Source organism: Lissotriton helveticus, chromosome 4_1, assembly GCF_964261635.1.
Source record: "Lissotriton helveticus chromosome 4_1, aLisHel1.1, whole genome shotgun sequence".
NCBI classification, from domain to species: domain Eukaryota; kingdom Metazoa; phylum Chordata; class Amphibia; order Caudata; family Salamandridae; genus Lissotriton; species Lissotriton helveticus.
In genome coordinates, this window is record NC_136063.1 from 291,047,608 (window position 1) to 291,065,109 (window position 17,502).

At 44.1% G+C, this 17,502-nt stretch overlaps 1 long non-coding RNA gene across 1 annotated transcript in view; it reads right to left on the minus strand.

Annotated features, from left to right (window-relative positions):
* LOC144828535 (uncharacterized) overlaps positions 1 to 16,992 on the minus strand; it is a 45,867-nt gene extending 28,875 nt beyond the window's left edge. The window contains exons 1-2 of the long non-coding RNA XR_013610481.1: positions 16,918 to 16,992; positions 10,813 to 10,953 (exon numbers count right to left, since the gene is read on the minus strand). This is a non-coding gene — a long non-coding RNA (uncharacterized LOC144828535). The remainder of the gene's footprint in view (positions 1 to 10,812; positions 10,954 to 16,917) is intronic.
* Positions 16,993 to 17,502: the final 510 nt, after the last annotated feature.

Genomic DNA, 17,502 nt, shown 5'->3' on the forward strand with positions numbered 1-17,502 from the left:
AAGACTGAATTAATATGCTGGAGTTTTTATAAAAGAAATTATAAGAACTAGAAAATCAACATAAAGAGTGATTCAACAACATTGTATTGTAGGCTGATGGTAGTCAAAACACAATTTTCTCTCCTAGTGACAAGTATGAGTGAAAAAGCTCTTCTGGGAGAGAAGATGGCTTTTTATTTTATTTAGAAGCACAACAATGGGTAGAGGAGCATGTTGTACCAAAGGAGATGAAACGTGATAATGAGAGGTAAGTAGTGGTACTGGTTCTCAATAAAACATTTCAAACGAAAACAGTCTCAAGAAAAGAAACCTTTATAATAGCGATTAATTTCATTGACCAAAGCCTGGTGTCTGGTGCCCATGTCTTCCTAAGCCCTGCTACTGTGGTTGTCCTGAGGAGGAGTGCAGCACAGTAGTGGAAAGAGTTGTGTGATTATGAAAGAACCTATCTGGATCTTTATGCCATCGACAATTAGTTTCATTTAGTTGGAAACGTGCTGATGTGATTGATCTGAGGCTTTGGTCTTTTTACTGCATATTTGTTTACAACTTATTTTAGGAGACTCTGGGTACAGTCCCCTTATTCTCCCATGCTCTGCAGTTGTAGTTGTGCTATGTGGAAGCATGTTACACCAGGCAGACCAGCAGTTATCTTGGGACCTTATTACGACTATGGCGGTCCATGGGACCTCTGTAGTTGTGGTGGGGGTCCAACCACCACCACAGTGCGGGACTGCCCGCAGTATTATAAGTGTAGCGGTCATACCACCACAGAACTGCCTCTACCGCTGTGGATCAAGGATCCTGCGGAAGTCTGGCAGTGGTTTGAGACCAAAATATGCTGGTGGTGCCGCAGCGGCACCGCAGAGTATATTTTGAGTTGCCTCTCCACCGCCCTTTTCATGACAGTGGCACCACCATGAAAAGGGAGTCGGCGAGGCAACAAAGGGGGTCCTGCAGTGCTCTTGCCCTGTGCATGGGGGTGCATGCAGTGGGGGCACATTTTGTGCCCCCCCGTATTTTGCATCCTAAGTTCCTGCATAGGAAGAAATGCCCAACATTGTTCATTTCTTCCCGTGCAGGAACGTGCACTGGTGGTTCAACGGCGATGCTGTTTCAAGGCTCACAATGAGCCTTTAAACAGCACCGCCCTAACATCTGTCCCATCTCAACATCTGTGTGACAATCTGGCCACTTTTTTTAAGGAGAAAATAGATCTGATCCTTAAAGACCTGGTCACCCCTCCTGACATTAATTCCCCTTCTAGCCCATGCCTCGCCCCTTCGAGAGACCAATTACCTGTTTCAGTTTTTTCCTCGGAAAATTTACTGTGCAGGTTCCTGCCACTTACTTTCGAAAAATTTTCAAAGCTAGCCAGGGGGATTGCCTCCGGGTCTCCTTTGGACCCGGTGCCTCCTAAAATTTGGAAGGAATTTCAGGACAAACTTTCCCCCCCCCTCTTTCTTGTTTGTAACCAATCCCTTGTAACTGGCACCGTCCCAGCCCATTGGAAACGGGCGTTAGTCTCCCCCCTGTTAAAAAAACCCTCCTTAGATCCTGACTGCTCCAAAAACTATCGGCCTATTTCACTGCTGCCGTTCCCCGCCAAGATAGTTGAAAAGGTGGTTAGCAACATTCTTTCCACCCACTTGGAACATCATCTACTACTTGACGAGGACCAATTCGGTTTTTGCCCTGCCCATGGGACTGAAACAGCTCTCCTCACCGCCATGGACGAACTTCAAAGGCGCGCAGACAGAAGACAGGCTTCGTTTCTGATCCTGCTCGATATGTCTGCCGCCTTTGATACGGTGAACCATCAGATCTTGCTGAAGCGGCTGTCGGAGGCAGGAGTGAGAGACACAGCACTACTCTGGTTTCATTCTTTTCTGCAGGGCAGGCAGCAGGCAGTATCTATGCCCCCCTTCCAATCATCCTTTTCCCCGGTATTGCACGGAGTCCCGCAGGGCTCCGCTATTAGCCCAATACTTTTTAATGTCTACCTCAGGCCGCTAATTTCACTCATCAAAGGCTTCGGCATTAGAACTGTCAATTACGCAGATGACACACAGCTGATCCTCTCCTTAGATGGAGAGGATTCCATCTCTGTGGAGGTCCTGCATAATTGTTTACGAAGCACGGCAAGGTGGCTGAAGGACAATTCACTTCAGTTTAATGTCGGGGAAAACCGAGGTGCTCTTTAGTGCTAGTGCGAGGACCCCTCGTCCTTTTCCTAACAACTTCTGGCCCCCGTAAACTGGCTCCAATGTACAGCCTGTGGACGTTGTCCGCAACCTTGGGGTCATGCTGAACCACAAGCTCAGCATGGAGACACATGTGCATAAAACAGCGGCCTGTTGCCTTGCCATCCTTCGCTCACTTAGGAAGGTTCTGCCCCTCCTACCCACCCTTGCGCGTGCCCAGGTGGTCAGATGCACCATCCTGAGCAGGTTGGACTATTGTAATGCCCTCCTGCTTGGGTCCCCCGAGTTTCTGCTGGTTAAGCTCCAAAGGGTCCAATCGGCGGCCGCGAAACTGGCACTAGGGTGGCCGAGAAGATCTCATGGACCATCTGCATTGGCTAAACTACATTGGCTTCCTCTTAGACAGAGGATTCAATTCAAGGCTCTCTGTATAGTTTTTAGGGCCCTCCATGGTTGCGGCCCAGTCCCTCTACAATCTAAGTTCACATGGTATGTCCCCACCAGACATCTCCGCTCTTCTGAAGCTAAACTGGTAGTTGTGCCCAGATTTAGGAAGGTTAGAGCTGGAGGTAGGTCTTTCGAGGTGGCGGCTGCTAGCCTTTGGAACACCCTCCCCACTGAGATCAGGCAAACTAACGAACTTTTGCAGTTCAGAAAAAAGTTGAAAACTTGGCTTTACCCTGGTTAAAACACTTCAATTGTTCCTACTCTTCTCTCGCTTTCCTCTGGTTCATTTTTAGCGCCAGGATGCCTGCAATGGTGACAGTCTGCGCTTTATAAATTCCAAAATAATAATAATATAATAATAAGACCGCCACGCCGCCTGCCAAACCATAAAATTATTTGTATTCTGGCAGGAAGGCGGCAGCGTCTTGTGCGGGCGTGGCGCTGGCATGGCGCTGGCATGCCGCCGGCTCCCGCACCACCAAAAGTCATAATCAGGCCCTTAGACTTTGTCATTAGCACAGCGTTCCTGTGCTAATGACAGGAGGAATAAAGAGAAATCTCAACTGAAGTGAGTTACCCATTCAAAACTTATCTTAGGAATTATCTAAGAAAATGTAGTTTAGCAGTTAAGTGATTAAAGGATGCTACTGTAATTGACCCATGGCCTGATGAAGACCCCATTAAATTGGTATCATATGAGGGCAAAACATCAATAGTACTAGCTGATGAAACTGTTCTCTTTCACCCACAGGCATTGTGGCACTTGCATAATGGATCAGGTCACAATTCCTGTTTATCATAAGACCCACTACTTTGATTTATTTTTTAGTCATCTTCACTTTTAATGCACACTTGGGCACTACATGGCAACATAACTATGGGGTTCTGGCTGCTGGAGATAGAAGTACCCATTAAAGATGCATCTCCCTACCTCTTTAGGGAGCACTGCTCAACAGTATATCCGATTGGTGTCAAGGCATCTTGCCTAGGGGCAGAGAAAAAGATAACAGTGATACCAAAAGAGCTGAAACGAGCCAAGGGGAATAATGAGTAAAATGCCCTTATAGTACAATGTGAGTGTAGGTTCTTGGTATTTCTCCACTGCCAACTATTACAACTACCAGACTTCCCAGGTGAACTACCCGATCCAGAATGTTATGATGCTTATAATGTGTTCCTCAGCAGCTACCTCTAAGAAATTGTGATAAATCCTAATAACGGTTGAAAGCTGGCACACATGCAAGTCAGTGTAGCCAAAGGAGCAGTCCTAGCCAGTTGCATCTCGTAGTATGGAAGTTTCTCAGATAGGCTAACATTTGGCTGTGCCTTTTTATAGGCCTTACCCTGTTTCCTAATTGGTTTCTGGTCTGCTGTCTGGGTAGGTTTGAGAGAGGGCAGGGCCCCACCAGAGTAAGCTGCATCAGGTAAGACGGGCTTGCGTGCTAATGGTTTCCAGCACCTGCATGTGTTTTTGCATCCTGGAAGCCTTGCTATGTGGACAGTCATCCCATTAATGGCCACCGTTTTCATTATCTGTTTCCCTGTTGCTGCAGTCTCCAGATGCCACCTCTTTCTGTGTAACCATGCCCAGTGTGCGAGTGTTTATGATTTGCCTACTTTATCTATTAAACTTGAATCATAATATCTATATATATTTTGTTTTACTTTAGAAATCAATATTAAATTAAATATTTTTGTGTATAAAATATTGAATAATTATATTTTAAAATGTAACATATTGTATTTATACATATTTTTATGTTTACTTTTTATGCTGAAATGTAATTAATATGTATTAATATGAATGTGTCTTTAAAAATTAATAATTTTGACTTTTATAACATTCTGTTTTGTAATTTAATAATTGCATTTTGTTATCTAGTAGATACAAATTATTTTTAAGTGTTACAAATTAGGTAGTTGTGAATATAATTTACATATTTGTGTGTGATCATAAATAAATGTTAAGAGGCTCATTACGATGCCGGATGGAAACGTCCGCTCGACACCGTCTCGAATTCGGAACCGACCGACTTGCGGTCGATGGCTCTGACCACCAGATTACGATGCGACCGAATACTGTTCGGTCGGATTCCCATTGTTTCCTATGGGAGATCGTGTTACAGCCGAGAAACAGCCGTAACACAGGCTTCTATGGGGAAATGGGGTGTGTGTGTAAAACCCTGCACCCTGTCGCAGGCACCCCATGGTGCCTGGAACACAGTGCAGGGTTTTACAGGAGGGCACCATTGGTACCCCCTCAGCTACCAACGGTAGGCTGTGGGGGTTAAGGGGCCCTGCGAGGGGCCCCTAAAGTCATTTTCCAACAGCCTTTTCGTATCGTAAAGGCTGGCGTGGAAAGGCTGTTGGAAACCGACATCGTAATCCCGACAGCAGAAACGCCTTCCATAAGGGGTTACGGTGCGGTTCTGACCGACAGGAACACTCCGCAAGTCGGTCGAAACCAAGTTCGAATGACCGGCTGGTTCACATTCCAACTGCGAACATCGCAGAACTAACTATAACGGAGGAATTTCAATGGTTTTATACGAGTGAAATGTCCAGCTAACTATAACAGCCCTGAAACCTATGTTTTTTTCAGTGAATTTCTAAGGTTTTTTTAAATGCTAATTCCTAACTATACCATGTCTGAAACTTATGGTTTTTTCAGTGACTTTCGAAGGTTTTCTAACTGATAATTTTTAAATGTAAAAATAGTTATATGTATTTTTTGATGCTGATTTTTTACAGTTTTTCAACTGTTTATTTTTACATATTTTAATTTTTAAATTACATTATATATTTTTAATATAAATGGAAATAAAAATATTTTTAAAATATTGAAACTGAAATTTTGTTTTTTTTCTTGAATGTATAAGTGCAGAACTATAAGTGTGTTGGTTAGTTAGGGGACTGCATGCATAGTGGATAGGGGTTTGAAGTTGCCATTTCACCACCATTTTCATGATGGTAAAATTGCCATGAAAAGGGTGGCAGAGTGACAACAGGGCCCCCTGACGGATTTGCGCCTGGGGGTGCACCCCCACCTTTTTTCTCGGTTTGGCATGTATGCCACACCGTGCAGGAAGTTGCAGTCAGTGCTCTGAGAGCGGCAGTCTGCCTGTTAGGCTCGCTTGTGAGCTTGACAGACTGCTGCTCTCAGACCGCCGCAAGACTTCCTGCCAGTCCAGGAAAAAACTCCTGACCTGGCAGGCGGTCTCACCACGGGTTTGGCGGTCCCACAGCAGACGTGGAACCGCCAAACTCGTAATTAGGCCAATAGACACCAAAGTCTCAAATAAAATAAAATCAGTAAATTTATAAAGCGCGCTACTCACCCGTAAGGGTCTCAAGGCGCTGAGGGGGGGGGTCGCTACTGCTCGAACAGCCAGGTCTTGAGTTGTTTCCTGAAGGAGAGATGGTCCCGGGTCAGCCGTAGGTGAGTGGGGAGGGAGTTCCATGTCTTCGCTGCCAGGTAGGAGAAGGATCTTCCTCCAACGGTGGATTTCCGAAAACATGGGACGGTGTCATATTCCGTTCGCTCCTGTGTGTTGAATGCTTGTTGGACTACATGTCCCAGAAGCCCTAGGGCTTGAGTTCCTTCTCTGTCTTCGCTTTCCATGTTCTATATAGACTCTGTCTTCCTGGGAGCGGGTGCTTGTCACTATTGTTCTGACGCCGAGAGGAAGACTAAAGAATCCCGAAGAGCCTGTCGAGAGGAAGAATACGAATTTCGGAAGCCAAGCGCAGCCGCGCTGGATCATGAAGCTTCAAGAGGGATAGATACGCGGTTAGCGTTTTCAGTGGTTTCGGTGATTTTGAGCGGGACACTAATACGCGAGAAACAGTTTTGTTTCAGAGGCGTTTTCTCAAGCCTGCACCGAAACGGATAGTTAGTTAGCAAAGCGCATGCCGCGCTGGATTAGATAGGCTTTGCTTCGTGTTGCACGAAACGTGCGTCTATTTGGATGAACATTGAAATTATTGGGAGACGAGATAAGCCGCTTTCGTTTGAACTACTGTCTGCTTTTCAACACAGAACATAACGTTATCTCTGAGTTGGTAACTCACAGAATCGGAAATCCATTGGGAGCAGATAAGTACTGTTGCAAAAGACAGAGTGGTTCTCAAGACTCCTTGTAATAATTACGAACTGCTTTGAGAAGCAGAATTACTTTTGGTTTTTCTTTTCTTTTCCTTTATTTTTTCTATTTTTGTCTTTTGAATATATGAGCAACGGCAGTAGTGTTTAACAGTAAGTTACTACACACACATAGTCGATTAGATAGGAAGAGTATAGAGTGTATGTGTGTATGATCTGTGCTCTTGTTTTGCAGGGTCCTGGGTTCGGAGGAAGTGAATTCTCCATGCATGTTTCAACCCTTACCTGCTGATTTACACTACAGCTACTTTATGGTTTCTTTCTCCACTTTTCCCCTTCCCTCGTTGTGATACCCTTGTTAGAGTTGTCTGATTACTCGCAGGAGGTACTTCGCACGGGGGAGGTCGGAAACAAGCATCGGACATCGCTCCTGCTGTATCCTGTTATATGAGGTTAGTTCACTCATGATCAGTTTATGACAGACGGAAGCGAGGGCGAGGCTGGCGGATCGGAGCTGGCGGGTGGGTGTGTAGAATGTGAGGCAGCTTTTGAGGTACTTCGGGCCCATGTCGTGGAGAGCCTTGTGTGCGTGAGTGAGGAGTCTGAACGTGATCCTCCTGTTGACGGGTAGCCAGTGAAGGTCTTTCAGGTGGGCAGTGATGTGGCTGCGGCGAGGGATGTCCAGGATGAGCCGTGCTGAGGCGTTCTGGATGCGCTGGAGTCTTTTCTGGAGTTTGGCGGTGGTTCCAGCGTAGAGGGTGTTCCCGTAGTCCAGGCGGCTGGTGACATCAATGGATGTTTATATTGAGGAGATGATAAAATATTGTGATGCATAAATATTGTGTCAATAACACTGGGATGGAAGTGGGTGATTGAGATCCAGGACCCAGTGGTGGTAATAAAGAGAACCAATACATATATAGCTGACACATTTGCTGCCTACTATAAGGCCTTGTACTTCCCCATGCCATCCAGGGCCGACCGCGATCACCTTGCCTATTTACAAATCATTGATACTCAGTTGTTATCACAAGAGTACAGAAATGACCTAGAGGCAGATCTGACTGAGGGGGAGATAGTAGCCACTTTTTGAGGACTACTTTCGGGGAAAGCTAGGGGCCCAAATGGTATCCCTGTGGAATTATGCAAAGTCTGTGCGGCAGGAGTGGCCAAGCCAATCTTGGAAATGTTTCAGGCGGCTAGGGAGGTGGGTCAACGGCCGAGGGATCAGCGAGCCACTACGATAGTCATAATCGATAAAGCGGGCAAGTCACCATCATTCTGTGGCTCCTATAGGCCAATCTCATTCCTTAAAGTGGAGGTCAAGGTATTAGCAAAGGCACTGGTAAGTAGATTGGGGAGGGGGTAATCACATCCCTGATACTTCCTGACCAATCAGGCTTTATGCCCCATCACAGCACCTGCCTTAATTTCCGTTGCTTTTATAGGGTTCTGAGTTGGACTGCACCACCATACTCAGAAAGAGCGGTTGTACTGGCCCTAGATGCAACAATGGCCTTGAACAGCATCTCCTGGGATCACATCTTTTCAGTCCCGACCAGAATGGGGTTCGGACCCAAATTCTGCTAATGGGTTAGGTTACTATATCAAGCACCTCTGGCCTGCACCAGGGTGAATGGAGTGGATTCCCGTGAGTTCCCTCTTCACAGAGTGATGCGTCAAGGCTGTCCGGTGTTCCCCTTGATATTTGCACCGACCTTAAGGCACCTGCACATGGGTGTAACAAGACCACCTGATCAGGGGGTATCACTGAGTGGAGACTACCAAGAACGCATACAGCTTTATGTGGATGATATTCTTTTGTACGTGACTCACCCCTATCGCTCTGCGAGCCATCTATTACAGATGTTTGGTACCTTTGGTGAGTGTTCTTGTTGTATATGAATTTAGGACCCTAGCGTAATTTTCCCGATTCATGCCCATATATAGGTATAAATCACCCTATCCTTATATAGGCATAGAAATCATAACCATATTTAGACTTAGCCTATGCAGTCCAAATACGGCATGGCTACTTCCACTAGTTCCGAAAATCCACAAAGATTTCTTGGAAAAGCCCTCCTTCAGCAGTCAGGGACTTCCCCTTACTTGAATATTGATTTATCCAAGAACTCATGGAGTTTTCAAAGAACTGAGTCTTTGATGACGCTATTATGTCCAACCTTACGTCAAACTAGGCACCTTCAAGGTATAAATATGCCCACACTTGCCCAGGCAAACACACGGTGGTTTGGAGCAGTTCGACTATTTCCTTGCCCGACGCATCTCGCTGAAGCAAGTGCCGAAGGAGGCCGAACCTCCAGCAGACGCACTGAGAGAGACGCTGTCTTTTCTCTTGCTGAGAAATCCATCTCCAGTGTTTCCAAGCTACCCTTGCGGGTTGTTGGGAAATTGAGTCCTGAGAGAGAGATATCAGACCTCCTTCATTCTAAAACCAAGGTACGGAGCTGATTAGACCCTTAGAGAATTCTTGGATTAGATTCTTGGCAAAAGAATACTGAAACTAAGCTACACCTCACTTACTTCTTCCCTTGTACTAGACCTAGGTTAGGTACACCGGGGTAGGCGTATTTTAGAAGCACCAGTTGAGTACTTTTTAGTCTTTATTTATTAATGTATGTATTCTATGTGTTTTATGGCTTAGAAACCATATCATGCTTTTACAGTATTATTTTATAATACTCTTTGTACTGTACGCATTGTACTTTGCAACCAGTATTACGATTGTAGCAGTTCATTTCCTCTGCATGAGAACGAAGACTGTTCAATAAATACTTTTTATTGAAAACGCCCGTCTCTCTATTTCTCTGCACCTCTGGTGAAACGAAGCATGCACGATTGACTGAGTGAAATATCTATCTATCTATTGTTTCCGCGACTCTGGAGATACATTTCTTATTCTTGGGAAACAAAGTTGTCATGTTTATGCAGTTGTCAGGCACAAATCCCTTCTTGTGAATTCGAGAAAGTTTCTAGTGACCTCTGAGCTAGCTGGCACTCACAATTAAGTCTAATATATTCGATAGAGACCTAGTAGACCTCAATCTTACGTCAAATCTATAGTATATGTTATTCCAATGCGCAGAGCCTATTGGGAGTATAGGAACTACACTACATTCTGAGTACTATATCAATTGGTCTAAATCAGTTGTGTTCCTGACTTCGGTGGGGACACCCCGGCTTCCATCAGATTGTGAGGCCCCAGTTGTAACAGAGGGGTTCAAGTATCTCGGCATAATTGTCACCCAGGACCCACAAGAATGTATACGCCTTAACATACTCCCCCAGGTTGACAGACTCAGAGGGGATGTGGTGCATTGGCAGATTCTGCCTCGCTCGCTGATGGGGAGGGCGTCGCTCTGCAAGATGAGGACCCTCCCCTGGTTGTTATATATTTGGCAAAACACTCCCCACCTTATTCGTAATATGATATTTTAAAAAATTCACTATGAGGTGAAGATGCTGCTTTAGCAGAGCTCAGCCCCCCAGATTGTATTATGCAAGCTGCAGAGGGGAGTTAACATGGGTGGTGTCATGGGTTCATATGCACTGGGGAGGTAACTGCACTGTGATAATGCTGTATGATTGAATACGACCATGTGGTTCCCATTGTGGTTACCATTGTGTCCTCCGAATATATTGTATGTGGACCAGCACTTGTTTATGTTTTCTTATGACTTTATTTGGGCAACTGCATTGCTGGTTTTTTCTATAAGTTCCCCTGTAGTTAGCAATGCTTGTTTATACTCGTACTGCTGCCCTGTCCTGATCGGGCGTTGCCTCACGTGCCAGGATCATAATACCGGCTTCAGAACCGCACGTGTTATAAAGGCCTACGCCCAGTACCAAGACTATAAAAGCCCTGTTCACACACGCAGGGACGCTTCGCTTTGGTCTTTAGCTAAGCGTCACCGCGAGCGTTTCTGATCTTCACCAAGCACTTCCAGTTCCCGCCTGCGAGGACCTTCTTGGATCCTTTTCCTCCCTCCCTCGTACTCCCGCTCCTGTCTGGTTTCCTCGGCTTCCCATGATCCTTACCTGGGTCCAGTCTTCGTTCTCCTTTCCTCCAGCCTTCCAGAACAGCTTCCCTTCATCGCGCCGAACCTCACAAGCAGCCTCTCTTCACCGCGACGAGACTTCCGGCCAGGACATCTCCTGCAACTTCCAGTTTCCTGTTTCCTGCAAATAAAGTAAGAGGGTTTCATTACTGGGCAGGAAAGAACATTAACATTGGACAAAAGAAACAAACATTGGCCAAGGCAAAAGTTAAGCATTGGTAAAGCCACCAAAAAGGCAATTGTGGTGCATGAAGAACATTGGCAATAATAAGGAGCGTATAGTGACTGTACAAAAACTTGATGCAATTATCATTGTAATTGTATTGTGCTATTCGAATGGTATGACATAGAATACCTGAAGGTATATTGAGATGAAGCACCTTGAATTGTATGGCAAAACGTGTTAAGCTAGTACGTGTGAAATACAAACAAACAGAGTTTTTTTTTGGTGCATTTAGGATTTGTTTTTGTTTGTAGTTTTTTTGTTTCTGTTCCATGTCATTCCAGAACCCATTTAAGGACATCAACGTACAATTGAAAGGTAGGATTTGGTAGATATGTTTTCCAATTACACTGCTAATCCACTAACCAGTTAATTTGCTCCATTCAAGTAATTTCTCCAGACGGTTCATATTTGTGTTCTGTGTTCATTGTATTTAATCAAAGGCAAGGCAAGTGATCAGAACAAGAGCCGCCTGTCAATTGCAGAAGTGTTGGTTTGATCTTAACGAAAAGTGGTATGTATCAATGAAGCAAAAGTGACAAGTTCAATGCTTAAGGTCTGTAAGCGTTTAAGTTCATGTAGCCCTATTGTTTATTTAGAGACAGAATTTACGAGTTCCTGCAGTATCACAAGTCCCTGCAGTACCACAAGAAGCCCAGAACACTTCACGCAGAGAAACCTCAACTGGACCCCTGAGAAGAGATCCAGTGTCTTGTATGTTTCTCTATCCACTTCCCCTTTCCATTGGGGATTAATCAGTTTTGTCAAGTGCTAACATCCTTGCTAACTGGTTGGTCCACGAGGGAGTTGGGAGTTAGGCATCATCAAGAAGGAAACAACAGGAACCTCGTGAGCAACGCATGACAAAAAGCGAAGCCACACTTTCCTTGTTTCCTCTTGATAGTGTTAAGGCATGGATCTCTCCGCTATGGATATTACTCAGCTGACACAAATTGTCAGAAAAGTAAACAAAGAAATGCAGGATTTACGCCTAGAAAATCAGTCCCTCAGGCAGGAATTAGACAAAACTAGAACAGGGTTCACTACCTGGAGGGAGACATCAGAGGAAAGACGTCCTATCCTAACACCCCCAAAATTCGGCGTCTCTGCCCTACATTCACAGACCACCTCCGGGCGCACTGCTGATTAACCAGTGCAAGTGACACCAAGTCCTATTCCCTTGGCAAACCCTGAAAGGTTCACAGGAGATTGCAACCGCTACACCACATTCATGAGTCAATGCCAGTTACACTTCATATGTAAACCACAGGTTTTCACCTCAGATACCTCGAAAGTAGCCTTTATAATTTCCTATCTAGGAGGAGTAGCTGCCAATTGGGCCATGCCTTTGGTGGACAATGATGACCCTGTACTGCATAATTTACATGATTTTAAGGCAGCAATGTCTAGTCTCTTTGCCAAACATGTGTTCATACAAGCATCAGACAATGAGCTTTTAAATTGGCGTCAAGGGTCTAAGGATTTGATAACATGTCACAACTTTCAATAGACTACTCGCAGAAACTCATTGGCCTAATGAGAAAAGAGTGTCCTTGTTTTACCGTGGTCTTAGGGACGACTTAAAGGATTCCCTTGCTCACAATATCAACCTACCTGAAGACTTTTATGACTTTCAGGACCTAGTATTTAAATTGGATCATAGTTTGGGGGAACGAAAAAGCGAAAGACCCAGAAATGACATTAAGAACCTGCATTTTAAAGTTGAGCGTAAGGAAGTTGAAGAGAAAAATTATCAGGTAGAACCTATGCAAATTGGAGGAGTTAAGGGTCGTTTATCGCAAGAGGAAAAAGAACGAAGGCGAAAAGGGAACTTATGTTTGTATTGCGGTAAAGCTGGTCATTTCGCCAGAGATTGTCCTATAAAACCCGTCGTCAAAAAGAAGGCTTTAGTTGTAGTTTCAGATCCCTCCAGATGTCGGAAAACTAGGTTTCTCAGGGAATGAGGAGATCGGTTCCTCGGGTGGTATCGTTTCAAAGATCTCACATTATGCAACCGATGTCACTAATCATATACCTAGACATTTCACTGTAAGGGTAATCCTGATCTTGTCAATCCAACAAAGACATAGCATCCCTGTTCTCATAGACTCAGGAGCTATAGGTAACTTTTTTGATCTAGAGTTAGCTCGAAAACTACGTTTGACTCAAGTACCCAAAAAAGAACCTAAGCCTGTGCGGGCTGTTGATGGTTCAGCATTATCCTCAGGGTTTATAAGATTTCATACAACACCATTTGACTTAGTTACAGATAACGGCCGCACTGAACATACCATATTTGACCTCATAGATACACCAACTTTCGGGGTCATTTTGGTAATTCCCTAGCTGGAACTCCATAACCCAAAGATTGATTGGGTGAAGTGTATAGTGACTTTAGATTCATCCTATTGTAAACTCCATTGTTATCAAGAGACCAAAGATCCAGTCATGCCACTTTTCTGTACCACATCAAGTTCAGACCCTTCTACTATTCCAAGTGAGTACCGGGATTATTCTGATGTTTTTGACCCCGTGAAGGCAACTAAGCTACCACCTCACAGGATCTACGATTGTAGGATTGATTTAATCCCTGGAGCTGTTCTGCCTTGTAGCAGAATATATGCCTTGACGGAACCAGAAAATCAGTATCTGAGATCATACCTGGACGAGTTATTGGAGATAGGGTTTATCCGTCACTCTACATCACCCGTCTTGTCCCCCCTCTTTTTCGTAGCGAAGAAGACGGGGGATTTGAGAGCCTGCATCGACTATCGTGCGGTAAATAAAGCAACGATAAAAAACTGGTACCAATTGCCATTAATCCCAGTGCGCTTAAATCAAGTCAAAGGTTCGAGCATCTACACCAAGCTAGATCTACGCGGAGCTTATCACCTAATTCGCGTCAAAGAAGGTGACGAGTGGAAAACCGCTTTCCGCACCAAATTCGGTCTCTTCGAGTATACTGTGATGCCATTCGGTCTGTGCAACGCTCCTGCCGCATTCCAGTACTTCATTAATGAAGTTTTGCACGACCTCTTGGACATCTGTGTCATATTATACATAGATGACATCCTAATTTATTCTAAAAATCCAGAAGAGCACGTGGAACATGTTCGCTCTGTTTTACAAAGACTCAGAGATAATTCCTTGTTTGTAAAACTAGAATAATCCGTGTTTCATGCTTCCAAGGTGGAATTTCTGGGATACTGGCTATCCCCTGATGGCATCACAATGGATCCCAAAAAAGTAGAAGCAATTCTGATTTGGCCTGCTCCAACATCAGTCAAAGAAATACAAAGAATCCTAGGCTTTGCAAACTTTTATAGACGCTTCATTGCTAGATTTTCTGAAATAGTTGTGCCAATCACACAATTACTACAAAAAGGGAAAAAGTTTCATTGGAGTTCTGAGGCTGAACATGCTTTTACTGTTTTGAAAAAGGCATTCATGTCAGCACCTATCTTAGTCCATCCAGATCCTGACAGGCCGTTTTTTGTAGAAGCAGATGCCTCTCAAACAGCCATAGGTGAAGTCCTCATGCAAAAAGATGACAGTACAGGACATCTACATCCTATAGCTTTTTTTTCTCGAAAGCTTTTACCCGCGGAGCAAAATTACACCATTGCTGAACGCGAGTTATTAGCAATAAAGGCAGTCTTCCAGGAATTGAGACATCACCTCCTGGGGGCAAAACATACCATTACCATATTTTCTGATCATAAAAATCTGCAGTTCTATTCTACAGTAAAAGCGTTCACTCCTAGACAAATGCATTGGTTCCAATTCTTTAGTGAGTTTGATTTCTTGATCACTTATCACCCTGGTACTAAACAATTGTTGTCGGACACTCTTTCACGCTTAGTATGTGAGAAAGATAATGAGCAAAGAAAAGAGCTGCAAAGCATTATTCCCACTGAAAAAGTATGTGCAGAGACCACTTCTGAGGATTTCTTTACATTACTGAAAAGTAAAACTGAGACTTTGGATCAACAACAATGGCTCTCCCAGAAACAGAATTCAGTTTATGAAGGGTTTTTCTTCCATAAGAACAAACTATTCGTCCCAAAAAACGACTTAAGCCAACAAATAATAATGTGGAATAATGACTTGGCTACAGCAGCTCACCCAGGAAACCCTAGAATTATGTCAAAGACATTTCTGGTGGAAAAACATGAGTTTCGATGTACAACAATACATTAGAACTTGTCCCATGTGTGCACAACAGAAGGCAGTACATACCTTTCCAATGGGTTTATTACAACCAATGGCTATTCCTCTATTTTCCTGGCATACGATCAGCTTAGACTTTGTCACAGATTTACCCAAGTCTCATGGCTTCACCGCTACATTGGTAGTTGTAGATTTACTATCAAAGATGGGACATTTCATCCCACTATCGAAACTCCCGTCTTCAACAGAATTTAGTAGTGTGTTTCTGTCTAACATAGTTAAACTTCATGGCCTTCCACACAAAATTGTTTCGGACAGGGGTCCCCAATTCATCTCAAAATTCTGGAAACAACTTAGTAGTCAGTTGGGGATCGAAGTAGACTTATCGTCAGCCGTCCATCCTCAAACTGACGGTCAAACCGAGAAGGTGAATCAGTACTTAGAACAAAGTCTACGTTGTCTAACAACCACGTTGTCTTCCAACTGGGATGAAGCGCTACCCCTAGCAGAGTTCACTTATAATAACTCAGTACATTCAGCCTTAGGCTGTTCGCCCTTCTATTTTCTCACAGGTCAACATCCAAGAACACTGCCTATTGTAGTTCCGTAGAAGAAACAAAACATGCCTGCTGTCAATGAACGATTAGACAAATTGCTAGCTTTTCAGGAGCACATTAAAAAGACATTAGCCAAACACAAGATTAAAATGAAAGAAGCAGCAGACAGACATAGGATACCGGCTCCACCATATAAAGAAGGAGATTTAGTTTGGTTATCAACCAAAAACATCCAGATAGAGGGACCTAAGAAACTAAAACCACGATTTCTAGGGCCATTACCTGTTGACAAGGTTGAAAACCCAGTATCCATTAAGTTGATTCTCCCTAAGGACTATTCAATCCACCCTTTTTTTCACGTATCCCTCCTGAAACCCTATGACCCAGGTACTCGACCCGACAGCCCTCCTCCCCCTCTAGTGGTGGGAGATCATGTAGAATATGAAGTTGAGAAAATTGTGGATGCAAAACGCATACGAGGCCGTCTTTACTACTTAATTGACTGGAAGGGGTATGACCCATCAGAAAGATCATGGGAACCTGCCATAAATGTTCATGCTCCCCGGCTGATTCGGTCATTTCATGCTCTTCATCCAGACAAACCCCGACCTCCAAGGCGGCCTTTGGGGGGGAGAACTGTCATGGGTTCATATGCACTGGAGAGGTAACTGTGCACTGTGATAATGATGAATGATTGAATACGACTATGTGGTTACCATTGTGTCCTCTGAATATATTGTATGCGGACCAGCACTTGTTTATGTTTTCTTATGACTTTATTTGGGCAACTGCATTGCTGTTTTTTTCTATAAGTTCCCCTGTAGTTAGCAATGCTTATTTATACTCGTACTGCTGCCCTGTCCTGATCGGGCGTCGCCTCACGTGCCAGGATCATAATACCGGCTTCTGAACCGCACGTGCTATAAAGGCCTACGCCCAGTACCAAGACTATAAAAGCCCTGTTCACACACGCAGGGACGCTTTGCTTTGGTCTGTAGCTAAGCGTCACCGCGAGCGTTCCTGATCTTCACCCGGCACTTCCAGTTCCCGACTGCGAGGACCTTCTTGGCTCCTTTTCCTCCCTCCCTCGTACTCCCGCTCCTGTCTGGTTTCCTCGGCTCCCCGTGATCCTTACCTGGGTCCAGTCTTCGTTCTCCTTTCCTCCAGCCTTCCAGAACAGCTTCCCTTCAGCGCGCCGAACCTCACAAGCGGATAACAAAAGAGAATTGCCAATACTGATCACAAAATAATTCATATACTTTTAGGTACAGTACTTGAAACCAACATTCAAGACCAATAGCTAGTTAATAGCTTTTATTGTTCTTAGGGATTATATCAACACAAAAATTCATATTTTTAGCAAATGCATATTCCAAAGAAACAAACATACAAAAAATATATGCAGCAGGGGGTCAATTTTGGGAATCATTCAACATATCACACATATCACAAGCATACACAATGCAACCATTCAAGAAAAAGGGGGGGTACAATAATTAGGATAATACAGGAGGTACAAAAGTTTTTTCAGTATTTACAAGATACAAGGGGAAAAAAATGAGGAAAGAAGCCAAGGTCTGCGGGGCAATTTTAGCAATATGGTTACTTGATAATTAGTCTAGCACCAGGTACAGTCCTATAAGGAAATTAAATGTTTTTTGAAACAAGGTAATGTACACAAAAATAGGAGCAAGCAACAAAGCAATTCTCAACATCAGTG